Source organism: Eriocheir sinensis, chromosome 7 (assembly GCF_024679095.1).
Source record: "Eriocheir sinensis breed Jianghai 21 chromosome 7, ASM2467909v1, whole genome shotgun sequence".
NCBI lineage: Eukaryota > Metazoa > Arthropoda > Malacostraca > Decapoda > Varunidae > Eriocheir > Eriocheir sinensis.
This window is the reverse complement of record NC_066515.1, coordinates 6425147-6440000: the sequence shown is the minus strand read 5'-3', so window position 1 is coordinate 6440000 and position 14854 is coordinate 6425147.

The following is a 14854-nucleotide window of genomic DNA, read 5'->3' as shown; positions in this document are numbered from 1 at the left end:
CGGCGGATGCCGAGGAGGGTCATAACTTTGTTCCACACGTTAGCCTCGAACTGGCCGCCGCGGTCTGAGGTGAGGCTGAGAGGGACGCCGCGATGAAGGCGTGGGCGACGGCATCCGTAGTGATGTCAGCGATGGGGGCGGCCTCGGGCCAGCGTGTGAAACGATCCACGCAGGTGAGGATGTAGCGGTGGCCTGCGGGACCTACAAGGTCTATGTGGACGTGGTCGAACCTCTCCGTGACGGGCGTGAAGGTGTCGCGTCACCTTGGAGGCTTGACAGTCGGTGCAGGTTTTGGTCCACAGTCTGACGTCTTTGTTAATTCCCTCCCAGATAAAGCGGGACGTCATCAGGCGCTGCGAGGCTCGAATGCCAGGGTGAGAAAGGTCGTGAAGCTGACGGAAGGTCTGGTAGCGGTGTCGCTGTGGCAGGTAGGGAAGAACGGTGGCCGTGGAGACGTCAGCGTAGAGAGTGACCTTGGTGCCTGGGAGTGTGATTTTCTTCACTTTAAGCGCCGGGTTGTCCAGAAGCTTCTCCAGCTCTGCGTCTCAGGACTGATTGGCGGCTATGGCGGCGTAATCAAGTGAAGAGGACGTCAAAGCGGTAATGTTGTGGGAGAGGGCGTCAGCTGGAGCGTTGTCTGCACCTTTGGTGTGCCGGATGTCAGTGGTGAACTGCGAGATGTAGTCCATGTGGCGAAGTTGACGTGGTATATAAGAGTCTTTGTTCCTCAGGAAGGTAGTAGTGAGGGGTTTGTGGTCGGTGAACACGTGAAAACGACGGCCTTCAATGAAGTAGCGGAAACGTTTGACAGCTTTGAAGATGGCGAGAAGTTCCCGGTCGTAAGCGCTGTACTTGGCTTCAGACTTGGAGAGCTTAAAGCCCTATAAGGAAGAATGCAATCGGCTTCCAGGCGTTGTCGACGAACTGTTGTAGGACAGCACCAGTCCCAGAGTCGGAGGCGTCTGTTGCTATGGAGATCTCCGCGTCACGGGCAGGGAAGGATAGCATGACTGTGTCGCTGAGGGCCTTCTTAGCAGCGAGAAAGGCGACGTCAGCGTCCGGAGTCCAGACGAGAGTGACAGACTGGCCACGCTTGCAGGGCTTCACCATGGTGTAGAAGGGCTGGAGCATGAGAGAGCAGTGTGGGACGAAGCGGTTGTAGAAGTTAACCATACCCAGGAATTCCTTGAGTTGGCGCTGGGTGGACGGCTTCGGGAACTGCTGGATGGCTTCAGTCCTCGAGTTGAGTGGAGCGATGCCCTCTGGAGTAACAGTGTGGCCAAGGAAGGTGAGGGAAGTAACACCGAGCTCAGACTTGTCCACGTTGATCTGTACTCCGTAGTCTTGCAAGCGGGTGATAACTTGGTGAAGGTGCTGTTTGTGAGAGGCTTCATCCGGGCTAGGAAGGAGTAGATCGTCTATGTATGCGAAGCATAAGGGTAAGCCGCGGAGAACTTAGTCGATGAATAGTTGAAACGTCTGGGCCGCGTTCATGAGTTCAAACTGCATTCAGACGTATTCAAAGAGACCGAAGGGCGTGATGACGGCAGTCTTCGGTATGTCGTCAGGATGGACTGGAATCTGGTGAAAGGCCTTGACGAGGTCTGCTTCTGCAGCACACATTTTCTTAACGTCACTGAGGGGAAGGAGCACGCAGTTTGAGCGGTGACTGCTACAGGCCTCTTGGATTGGTGATAACTGTGCGCATGACTTCTTCGGGCGGTGTTGGTGTACTGTAGATGGCGTTCTTACAATCACGCGCCCTTATATATACAAGTGCACGCGCGCGCAAACACACACACACACACACACACACACACACACACACACACACAGTGAGATATGCGTGTTTATTGTTTTTTTTCACGTATGTATTTGATACTATTGCTTTTATATTCACACACTTCATCACTGTCACGTCTCGCGCAGTCGTAGAAAACCTACACACACACACACACACACACACACACACACACACACACACACACACTCAAACAAACATATTAACAATCACACGTGTTCCGTCATTAGCCTCACTACCCTCCCTCGTGTGACCGTTATTGTGTGTGTTAAATCAGCGGCGTCACCTGAGACACAGACAAATTACTTCGATCCATCTGTGGGAGCGATGGAATAACACAAGAAACTTATGTAATGGGATGTGAGAGGGTGAGGTGGGGATGGTCGAGGTGGGGCGGGGTGCAGGTGAGTGCGGCGCGGAAGGCTGAAGGACAGGAGACATGGGGGAAGAAGAGGGAGAAGGAGAGGGAAAGAGGGAAAGGGAGAGAGTAAGGTTAGTTATAGCTTAGGGGAATGGAAATTAGGAGAGTGGTAAAAATTTTAAGTTAAAAAAAGAAATGTGAAATACATAAAATAGAACGGGGCAAGAAGGTAAAAGAAAGTAATAAATAAGAAAAGGAAAGATAAGAGAAAATAAATTTGATAAAGAAAAAAAAGATTAATGACAGGGGGCAGAGACGGGAGATAAGTTGCATAGAGGTGAAGGGAGAGAAAGTGGAGGCAGACGCATTCCTAAGCAAGTATCTAACATGCATAATTTTTGTCTCGTCCACTGTTATTGTCCTCCCTCACGACACTCCAAATTGAGCTTCACTGTGCTCATCCCGGCGGACGGATATTCAAGGTGACTCGCAATTAGCTGCGTTACCTGGCGGCTCTGGGTACTGCGAGTCGGTCGTTGAAGCGATGAACGTTCAATCTGCAGCCATTGTCAAGCTCCTCCTGCTCTCTCTCTCTCTTTCTCTCTCTCTCTCTCTCTCTCTCTCTCTCTCTCTCTCTCTCTCTCTCTCTCTCTCTCTCTCTCTCTCTCTCTCTCATAAGAACATACGAACGTAGGAGTCTGCAAGAGGCCGGTAGGCCTGTATAAGTCAGCTCCTGTGAACCTATAACTTTCTGTGAATCTAATCCCATACAATGTCACCGTCCATGAATTTATCTAATCTATTTTTGAATGTGACAGTTGTATTGGCACTCACCACACGACTGCTCAGCCTGTTCCACACATCTATCACTCTGTTAGTAGACCAATTTTTACCTATGTCCCTGTTGAATCTGAATTTATCCAGTTTAAACCCATTACTACGTGTCCTACTCGGTTCTCTTACCATCAAAACCTTATTAATGTCCCCCTAATTAAAGCCCTTCATCCAATTATAAACCTCTACCAAGTCACCTCGCACCCTTCGCCTTTCTAGAGAATGCAAGTTTAATTGTTTTAGTCTTTCCTCGTTTGGCAAGTTTCTTAACCCCTGAATCATCTTCTCTGTACCGATTCTAACAATTTGATATCCATCCTAGCGTAAGGTGACCAGCAGGGAACCTCTCTCTCTCTCTCTCTCTCTCTCTCTCTCTCTCTCTCTCTCTCTCTCTCTCTCTCTCTCTCTCTCTCTCTCTCTCTCTCTTTTCCCTTTCTCTTTGTTAATACTAGTCTCTTAAATTAATGACCTCTTATGTCGTGTTTCACAATCGTACCGCTTTTTTTTTTACTCGTGGATGTTCGCTTAATTGTATGTGTATTTACGGACGAGAGAGAGAGAGAGAGAGAGAGAGAGAGAGATGGCAGAGAGAGAGAGAGAGAGAGAGAGAGATACTGACAAATAAACGACGGAAGTAGCAAATGAAACAACAAAATCAAGGAAAATATTAGTATGAATATGGTTGTTTTTAGCAGCAGTAGTGAGTGACGTTTAGCCTCTTAATATGATGAACGAGTTATCTTACCGTGTACTGTTTCCAGTTATTGTCAGTCGAAGTGTTACGTGCGGAGGGCGTGCGTGAGGGCGTGTGTTAGGGGCTCAGGGAGGTGGCGGAGGTGGAGGAGGTGCAGGAGCGAGTGATGGAGCCTACAACATATCACACAGGTCGCGCCGTATCTTCCTCTTCATGCTCTTTCTCTCCTCCCTCTTCCTTCTCCTCCTCTATTTTGGCTCTTAGGAATAGTTCGATGCTGATAGCTTTTGTCCGGTTTCTTAGAGTGTGTCAGGGTGCGTCGCGTCCATCCTTTGAAACACACCCAACCTGGGAAGCAGTCATCGCGATCTGCTTTATGAATGATTGTTCTTCTCACCCATGGAGGACGCCTGGAATTCATTATGAGGAAGGAGGAAACGGTTTATTTTTAGACCTTTATATTTTCCTACCGCCACCCGCAGTGCGTCTTCGTGGGGTCTGTCATTTAGCTGCAGGCGGTGCATGTTTGGTGATATACTTTGGCGTCTGTGGCGAGCTCGGTTTATAGAAGGTATTATAGTATTTTTTTAACATTTTTTACTTTAGTGTCTATTGTATTACACGGAAGGTGTTTGTCGTTGGTTTCACGTGTGGTTGTGCGTGGGCGAAATTGTAATGTTAATATATTTTAATGCGAGGTTGTGTGGCGTGTTTTTGTTTTGCTTCGGGTCCATGTGGCGTGGCGGTGTTTTTTGTTTTGTTTTGTTTGTTTGTTTGTTACGTCACTAGGGTCACGTGAGCTGAAAGATGGTGATGGTGTTATTGGTGGTAGTGGTGGTAGTGGTGGTGATGGTGGTGATGGAATGATGATAAAAATGTGAGAGAACGTGTAGTTGTAATGATCGTAGAGGTGATGGTGGTGGTGGTATTGGTGGTCCGGGTGGTAGTGGGGGGCGTGGTGGTGATGGAATGATGATAAAAATGTGGAGAACGTGTAGTTGTAATGGTCGTAGAGGTGATGGTGGCGGTTTGTACTTGCCTCAGATGGTAGGTGGTTGCGGTGATAATTGGTTGCAAATTGTCTACGTTAATGGAGGTAATGGCCCAGGTAGTGGTGGCGATGATAGTGGTTGTGGGAGGAGCAGTGTGTTATTGGTGGTGATGTTAATCTTGGCGGCAGATGGGACGGCTTGGTGGTGGTGTTTGTGTATTTGTGTCAACAGGGGCAGTGGTGGTGGTGGTGATGTAGGGGGTTGTGGTGGTGGTGGTGACGGTAGTAGTGGTGATCATAGTGGAGGTGGTGGTGGTACACAGTAATGCCCATGTCAGCAGCTATAGAGATTGTGGTGGTGGTGTTCTTCTTGTTGTTGATGTCAGTCATTGAAGAAAATGGTTTTAGTAAATGTGAAATTGTCACATCTGCAGGTTTTTTATCAAGTAGCAAATATAACAAGCTAGTGGTGGTATAGAGGACACTGGTGTAATACGTATACATAATTATCATTATGTACGAAGATGTGTGGCTTTGGTGTTGTGGTTCAGTTGGTGGAGCTTGAGTGGAGTGGCTTTTATTTTTTTCTGCGCCTATAGCGCCAGTAGGCTTACTTGAGGGGCTTCTTGGACGGCTCCAGCCCGTTAGTGTCACAGACGAATTTTGTTTATAGTGGCTGCCGTGATGTATGACATTTGCTTGGTCCATGCTGCCAACCGGTGCTCCTCGTTAACGAAGTCACTGAAGGGAGGGTTCATTGGAGATCTAGACAGCATACCATCCGCCATTTGGTGATGGCTGAAAAAATCAGCGTGTCTCGGTGGGACACGAAGCTAGTCGGTCCACGGGCTCACCACGCCTGCAAGTCCACACGCCTCCCCGGCTTGGTATATGTGGCGTTAATGTGGTGTCTGGTGGTGTGAGTTGGGTAGTATGGCTCGGCAGTGAGGTTCAGGTAGGCTTTGACGGAATGTGTGCCGCGGGTGGGCTGTGTCAGGATAGTATGGCTCGGGTAGGATGTGTCAGGATAGTGTGGCCCTGGTCGGGGTGTGTCAGGGTAGTGTGGCTCGGATGATGGTGTGTTGAGGTGGTGTGGCTCGGATAGGATATGCCTGGATAATGTGGTTCGGGTGGTGGTGTGTCAGGATAGTGTGGCTCGGGTAGGATGTGTTAGGATAGTGTGACTCGGGTAGGATGTGTCGGGATAGTGCGGCTCGGGTAGGAAGTGTTGGGATAGAGTGGCTCGGGTGGTGGTGTGGCTCAGCCCGCTGCCTGCCAATGATAGCATTCGGGGCCCTGTCATGACGCCACAGCCGCCGCCGGCTATTGTCTTAGCTGAGTTACTGCCTTCGTCAAGACACACTTCCTTCACCTCCCGCCCTTCTCGATCCCCGTTGATTTTAAGTGGGAATAAAGAGGGACGAATATAACGTTTTGGCTGAAAACTGATAAAAAATTATGCTTGGCTAAATGCTATGGAAACTAGTTAAGTAATGGGTAAGTATCGCATTTCAGAACTGGTTCAGAATTATGAAGAGTACATTGTTGCGGCCCCAAGTTCCTAAAAAACAACGAAGACTTCCTGCAGTAAAATATTGGTAATGATAGGTAATATTGTTACACAGATCATAGGTAAATATGTTGTGAAAATATAATGCCAGAGCTTATATAGTAACAGAAAAAATGTAGTGCTGTAGTTCAAATGGGTCAGAAAATGTAAAAAGAAAGCGGGTGGCCTGAATATAGAACAGCATGAAAATCCACGAAATCGAAACAAATTCACGTAAACCTCAGTATTTTTGCCCAACAAGGCGCTGTCACAGCTAGAGCAGGACAGTGTAAATTCATAGTCAGAATGATAATAGTTCCTAAAAAAATTATGACGTCACATTTTTTAATACATGTGTAGTGTATATATATATATATATATATATATATATATATATATATATATATATATATATATATATATATATATATATATATATATATATATATATATATATATATATATATGGATATGGTGGAAGAGCAGGTGGGGCAGGCAGGAGAGTAAGAGTGGGGTAAATAAAAAATAAGTATACGCTGAGGTTAGTAAAACGTTCGTGTAATTACAGTGTATACGGTGTATACGGTGATGGTGGTTGGGGGGTGGAGGGTAATGGTGCTGTGTTTTGCCAGTATTTATCCCACGCTAAACACTCACCATTTTCAGGAAGGAGTGTTCACCTAGGCGCGAGTAGACTGACACCTGCGACGCGGGCTTAGGGAAAGAACGGGGCACACCTGATGCTTAAGGTGACGCAGTGGGGTAAACAGTGTGTGTAAAACTACTACTACAACTACTACTACTAATAATAATAATAATAAATATAATAATAATAATAATAATAATAATAATAATAATAATAATAATAATAATAATAATAATAATAATAATAATACGTTCTTTTGGGGAAACAAATGCAGCCTTAGGGCTGAAAATATACATACGGTATGTGGATGAATATGTTGACATAAACCAATACCATGAATACTGCTAATTAATAAGAAAAAGGAAAGGAAAATAATACTATTATGTGGAAATATTTACAAAAATAAAGTGGTTCTTGATAGTAATTTATATTGAGTTTTTGCTGTTCACCATCAAGGGCACAGCGCTATTCTTGTAGCAGTCCGTCCGTGGCTGAATTAGAGCCAGTCGGTTGGAGCGTCTCACAGAGTGTGTGGGGCGGTTCAGTAGACTGATCGCACACCGCTGCAGCAAGGTCGCGTGTCGCCCTTGGAGGGTGGTGAGGGTGAGGGCGTCTTGGTAGGGGGTGTAGCTGAGGCCTAAACTGATCCTGCAGCCACGTTTTTAAAACTGTTCCAGTTGGCGGCATTGTGTGATATTAAGGGAGGAGGACAAAACTGGAGGGGCGTACGTGAGCTTTGAGTGTTTATAATTGTGGTGTATACACTGCCAGCTCACGCTCGGGTCCCCAGGTCATGAGCTGCAGCAGTAGATAGAGTTTGTAAGTGGCGGATTTGATGAGTTGGGTGACGTGGTCCTTCCATGAGAGTTTGTTGTCTTTTGTAACCCCAAGTATCTTGGCTGACTGGATTGGACTGGACTAAGTTCTTTTCCTCGATTGTGTAGGCAGCACAAGAGCGCGGAAGGCATGGAGACCTTCCATTCTGGCATGTTCACTGGAGGGTGGGTGGAGGCACGTCGCAGGCAGAATAAATCCTTTGTATTGTATCCTAGTCTAGAACAGCTCTTAACACTAATAACGAGAAGAGTATTAAGAAGAATATGGACGAAGGTTAGGAGATCAACACCTGACCCGGGCTGCTCCGAGGAGCGCCAGCAACCATGTCATTCCTATGTGAGGTCAGGAGTGAGTGTGTGTGTGTGTGTGTGTGTGTGTGTGTGTGTGTGTGTGTGTGTGTGTGTGTGTGTGTGTGCAGCAGGTTAACATGTCATGTAAACTCTCGAATAAATCTTAGAATAAATTCCTAAATCGTTAATAAAAGACCTCGTTAATGTTAGTCTTCAGCACAGTTACTGATGGACTTAAAACACACAAAATAATTGCTTAAAAAAAACACACAAAATGATTGCTTCCAAGGTCCAAGTTCATTATAGTCGATCTCTGGGTATGTCCCGGACGGTCAAACGCCACAGATCCCATCCATCTTGCTCAATGGTGGACAGTAACCACGCCTTGCCAGCAGAGAAATACCGGTCTGAGCGGGCTGGAACCTCAGCCTGACAGACCGTAACATGACAGGGCAGCGCTTTATCCACTGAAATATCGGAGTGTGCAGGATGGGGAATGCGCGCATGTGTGTTTGTGTGTGTGTTGAAGTTGCTGGCTTGCAGCGACATTCGGCTCTTAGGATTTATGTCAAGAACCAGAATCTGCATAATAGCCACGCGAGGCCCCCAAGAGAGGCGGCAGACAAAATATCTCAGCAAATTATCACAGCTGACTAATTAGCATCAAAACCTCCACCACCACCACTACCACCACCACCACCACCACCACAAAATATAATAACATCAATAACAACAACAACACCAACGCAGCCCATCATTCGCACTACCTCCAGCGAAACAGAGGGCTGCCGCAAGATGATAGATGGAGGGAGAAGGACTATATAATTTGTGTTTGTTTGTGTGTATGTGTTTGTTTGTTTAACTGTTTGTTTGTTTATGTGTGTGTAAGTATTTGACAGCATATCAGGTGGGAGACATGTCCATCCAACCAGAGACGATGTAAATAATTAATATTGGGTAGGTCAGGTGTGTGTATATGTGTGTGTGTGTGTGTGTGTGTGTGTGTGTGTGTGTGTTTGTCATCGCGACACAGTCTCACAAGTTGATTAAAAAACAGGCTCACAGGTAGAGAGTAAAGTTTGAACTCGGTCAAGGCGTGGCTTAGCAATAGGAAGCAAAGTGTAAATCAATGGTAAAAGATCTGACTGGGGATGTGTTACGGTGGGGTCCCCTGAGGTTCAGTATTAGGTCCACTTTTGTTTATTATTTATATCAGTGACTTAGATACAGGAGTTAGTAGTGATGTTAGTAAATTTGCAGATGATACCAAGATCGGTAGAGTAATTGAGTCGGATCAGGACGCTAGTATTCTCCAGGGTGAATTCAACAGATTGTATGACTGGGCGGATAAATGGCAGATGGAGTTCAATGTGAGGAAGTGCAGTATTCTGAGTGTGGTAGGAACAACCCCTCACATAACTATTGTAATGACACTCTCATAAGCAGGTATGGATGCGAGAGGATTTAGGGGTCTTAGTGAGCTCTGATCTCCGTCCAAGGGCACAATGCATTCAAGATAGAAATCGATCTAATATGGTACTGGGATTTATTTCAAGGAGCGTAAGCAGAAGCCCGAAGTCTTCCTCAAACTATATTTAGCATTAGTTAGACCTCATCTTGACTATGCGGTTCAGTGCTGGTCACCTTACTATAGAAAGGACATCACAATGTTAGAATCGGTGCAGAGGAGGATGACTAAGATGATTCAGGGGTTGAGAAACTTGTCATAAGAGGAAGACTCAAACAGTTAAATTTACATTCTCTAGAAACGCGAAGGGTGCGTGGAGACATGATCGAGGTTTATAAATGGATGAAGGGCTTTAACAAGGGAGACATTCATAAGGTTTTGTTGGTAAGAGAACCGGTAGGACAGGAAGTAATGTGTTTAAACTGGATAAATTCAGATTCAACAGGACTTAGGCAAAATTGGTTTACTAACAGGGTGGTGGATGAGTGGAATAGGCTTGCAGTCATGTGGTGAGTGCCAATACAATTGTCACATTAAAAATAGACTAGATAAATTCATGGACAGCGATATTAGGTGGGGTTAGATACACAGGAGCTTAGGGTCAAAGGGCTGCCTCATGCAGGCCTACCGGCCTCTTGAGACTCCTGCGTTCTTATGTTCTTATGTTCTTATGTTCCTCTCCTCGCAACGCGCCGCACGTCTTCACTCCCCTCGCCTCGGCAGCAGCATCGAGGCCGTTGCACTACACTGCTTTCAAGTTGTGCTCGGCTCAGCGGTGTCCTCTGGCGGTGGTGGGCCGCTGATAACCTGCCACTCGTGCTCACGGCGGCTCGGGATTGGGGGATTAATATCAGGTGATGCATGTTGAGTGGCCGCCTGAGTGGTGATTAGCGAAGGTCACTTACGTGGCGTGATTAGGAGGCCGAGGAGAGAGGGGAGGGTTGCCTTGACCTGGGTTTGAGGGATCGGTATTGAGATTTTCGTGATTAGAGTTGTGTGTTGTTGAGGTATTCTTCGCTGGGCTTCTCTTCACGTATTGGTGCTGATTGGTTCTGCAGATTGGGATATAATGTCTATACTATTTCGTTTCTCCGTTTCTGATGTGCCTAAATCATGTCTTCGATATATTCAATAATTTTTATTGATATAATTAATTTTCATAATTATTTTATCCAATTTGTGTTTTCCTTTTCTCACCGCCAGCTTCATTAATTTTGAGATTCCCTGATTTGAGGTTCATTCCATTAGTAATCTCTCTTTAATTTCCTTTTCCATAATATCTTTCTCTGGATTCCCTTTTTATATTCCCTCTCGATCTCCGTATTCCACAGCTCACTTCTTTTTCTTTCCCCTCCACACTTACTCTTCCCATCAACAGCCGCTTGATCCCAGCTCCCTCTTTTCCACTCTACATTAACTCCCCGCATCAACACCCGCTTCACCCCTCCTTCCTCTCTTATTCGTATCTCCATTGACTCCCCTCATCGCCATCCTCCTTTTTTTCCTCGTCCCCCCTTCTTTCTCCTCTCCACTTACACCCCTCATCGAACACTCTCCCTCTCGTCCCCTCACCATCAAACGGCCACACCCTCAGACCTCAACTAGAATGTCCCTTCCCGTAAGCCTCCATGACCTTCCCCCCTTTTGCTTCTCCTTTCATCTCTTTCTGCTCTTTAGATTTCGTTACATGCAGCTATATACCTTTTCTCACCTCTTTTCCTTTTATTACTCACGCCTCCGTTTTTAACTCGCTCCTTATTTCCCTTCCTCCTGTCTTCTTTATTATTTATTTTTCTCCTATCCTTCTACACAACTTACTTTTTCATCATCTTTCCATGCTGTGATCTCTTCACACTCTTCCTCTTCCTTCTCCTTCGCATCCTCCTCCTCCTCCTCAACATTCACCTTTACCTCCACGACAGCCTCCTCAATCTCCTCGTCCGCCTCTTTTGAGAGTGTGTTCCATTACAAAGCCATCTTCTTAGCCTTTTGTAGTGTTCTTAGTCTCCCGGGTTCGTTTCTGAGCCCTATTTTTAGTTCCACGGCAGCGCCTAATTAAAATAGTGCCTTGAAATCTTTGAAATGCGCCCCACTAACATCATCTGCCTTGCCTCTTCTTCCTTCTCTTCCTCCTCACCTCTCTCCATACCTTATCTCCTCATTTCTCCCATTTTTTTTCTTGCTTCCTCCCTTTTCCGTCTTTCTGTTCTCCTTCCTGCATTTTTCTCTTTCTCTTTTAGTTCTCTCTCCTTACCTTGAAAACCCCAGCTTTCTTAATCCAGTCTTCTTTCTTTAACCCTTTCACATCTTTCTGAATCCGCGTTCTTTTTCCCTCTCTCTCCCTTCGCTCGCTCCCTCGTTTTCTTCCTCCGTTCTTCACATATTACTTCTAGTCTTCCTACGTCTCCGCCTTCGCTTCCCTCTCCACCTCGACCTTCTTCTCCCCATCCTTCCTTTTTTTTCTCTCAGCCTTTGCTTCCTCTTTGCTTTCCTTCCTTCTGTTCTCCGCTTTCCTTTCCCTCTTCATTCGCCTACGCTCCCATCTCTACCCATGTCTGCACTCCTCCTTCTCTTTTAATCTTACTTCATACATTTCGTTCTTTCTTCCAATCAAAAATTATCACATCTTTTAGAAATGCAGAAATAGACTCCTCTTTTCACGTTTTCTGTATTTCTTGATTACATACAACTTACTGTCCTGTTCATTATATATTAACTTTTGTTTTTGCTTATTCGCCTATCCTCTCCTCCTCCACCTCCAGCTCAACCTATACCTCCAACTCCTCCTCCTCCTCCTCCTCCTCCCTTCCTCCCTCCCCTTTTAATTACCGTTCCTGTTTTTTCTCTCTCTCTCTCTCTCTCTCTCTCTCTCTCTCTCTCTCTCTCTCACACACACACACACACACACCTGCGTCATATTCCTCTTTCTTCCTCGAAACACTATTCCCTCAATCTTCCTACTTCCTGCCTGCGATCTTAATCTGTGCGTGCTTTCCTCTGCACGAATTTTTTTTTACGAGTGGAGGATGAATATTGAGGTAGGGGTACACATTCATATATAACCTTTAGCTCCTTCCCAACCCTCTATCCCTTTCCCTTTTTTTGAGCTACAGAGGTCTTCAGTTCACTCCCTTCCCTACCAATCTATTTCCTCTTCTGATTCAAGCACTCCCCACCTCAACCTGTCGCTCTTCTTTCCTTAATTCTCCTCTTTTCAGCCCCCTAGTCTTTAATTCCGCCTCCCTCTCCTTTTTTATCCCAATAGAACACTGGACCTCTCACGTCCGTTTCACTCACCCATGCCCGTGGGACTCGTGTTCTTCAAACTTCAAGGGAGACAAGGGGTGGGGTGGAGGAAAGGTTTTGGAAATAGGAAAGTGCCGGGAGGGTGTCTCGTTAACGACAGAAACAGGTGTAGTGGGTGCTATATAATATTTTTCTCCTGGAAAGTTGCAGTGTTTGGTTGAAGCAGCAGAGCCGTACATCACTCTTCTATCCACGGACATTAGGTGATCGGTGATGTCTAAGTGCTGCTGAGGCGACCCTGAGGTGAAGGGCGACGGAAGAGGGAGGAGGAGGAGGAGATGGAGTTGGTCATTTGGGCTGGAATGAGTTGGGATGTGGCGGCCGGTTTTAGTATGGTGATGGTGGTTATGGTGTGGAAGGTGTGCTCAATATTTGAGTGTGGAATTATGATGTTGCTTCTTTTAAATCAATAACAAGAAAAATTACACATGAAAAGCTACTTGAGCAGCTGAAGTACTCTACCTCTGCAGTCTGTTGCCCTGCCAGGCACTGATGAGTTACAGAGACTCAGAACAGCCATGTTATCAGCATGTACTGGCGTGACCTGACGTGATCAGTCATTTACAAAACTTAACACGCAGGTTACCAATCTTATCAAGGTCTTCAAAGTGGTCGATAATGTTACCCCCAAAAAAACAATTGATAATCATGCAGCTGTTGTTAAATTCAAACAAAACTTTCCCGAATAAAAGTAACTTCAAAGGTCAATTGCTTAAAATAATGAAAAGAGAGATATAAGATAAAATCCAAAATTCCCACCTAAATAAATTCCCGGTAATATTCCTGAAGTTTCCTAAAATTACGAAAATTTTACCCATTCAACCCTCTCACCGGACCTTTCGCCATTCCCCCTCGTCCTCCATCTTCATCCTTCCACTCCTACCTTCCTGTGAAAACCTAAGATGATTTCAGGGCCCGTATCCTTACGAGCTATTAACTTTTACCCCTAAAGTTACAATCAAAGTTAATAGTTTCACTTTATTAAGAGAATAGCTATCCTCGTCAACTTTGAGTGTAAGTATTAGCAAATCTGGCTACTATTATCTTCTTCTTCTTCTTCTTTATGGCGGTCTCGTTGCTAAGGACGCCTCCGTACAAAACGTAAACATCCGACATGAATTAAGTAACTATTTCAAAAGAAAAATAAAGAAATAAAGGTTTGCAGATAGAAAACATGTACAAATGTACAACAAAAACATAATAAATGGCAAACACAAGAAAATATTGTTTTGTGGCAGTAGAAGCAGCCTCAAAGGCTGCTTTTACTTCGTCACTCGTCAGTACCCTTATCTCCCCTCCTTCGTTACAACTTGCTCTGCTGAAATTACCGCACCATAACCACGTCATCTGCCACAATGAGCACATCTACGGGCCGGAGAAACAGCGCAGACATATCATCAGAGGGTGTTATGGGAAGAGTATCACCTCTGAGGATAAGAGAAAGAGAAAGCGTGGACTGAAGTGGCAGAAGCTGCAACAAGGTTGGTAATCACATGTTCATGATTCAATTAACTACAAACTAACCTAACCTAATCAGTTGGGTATTTTTGCATAATAACACAACCACTGACCTTCCAAACAGAACATACCTTATCATTCTGTATCTGAATAGTTTCATTAGACCATTTCTCTCCTCTCCTCACCTAACATAACTAAACATAACCATGCCAAACCTGCCCTGTCCTACTGAACACATCCCTAACTTAACATGCCAAGTTTGTTGGTGAAGTGGGGTTAGTATAGATAGTTAAGGCATATTGCTCTTGTTTTATGCTTTATTTTTTTTTTGTTTATCTATTTATTTATTCATTTGTTATTTTTTTTTTTTTTTTTTGGGGGGCCTAGGCATGCCAGACTATGACACTTTTACAAGTACTTTATGTCAAGACTATATAGGAATAGGTAGGTTTCGTGAGACTGGTAAAGTACGATTAAAATAGGATATTTATAGCATTGATCAAACAGATTATGGTGATATAATGTAAGATTGAAATGTACTCAAGATAATGAAGTTAAGGTTAACGCTTTTATTTTGTTGTTACTTATTCACATATTCATGATTCAAGTAACTTACAAA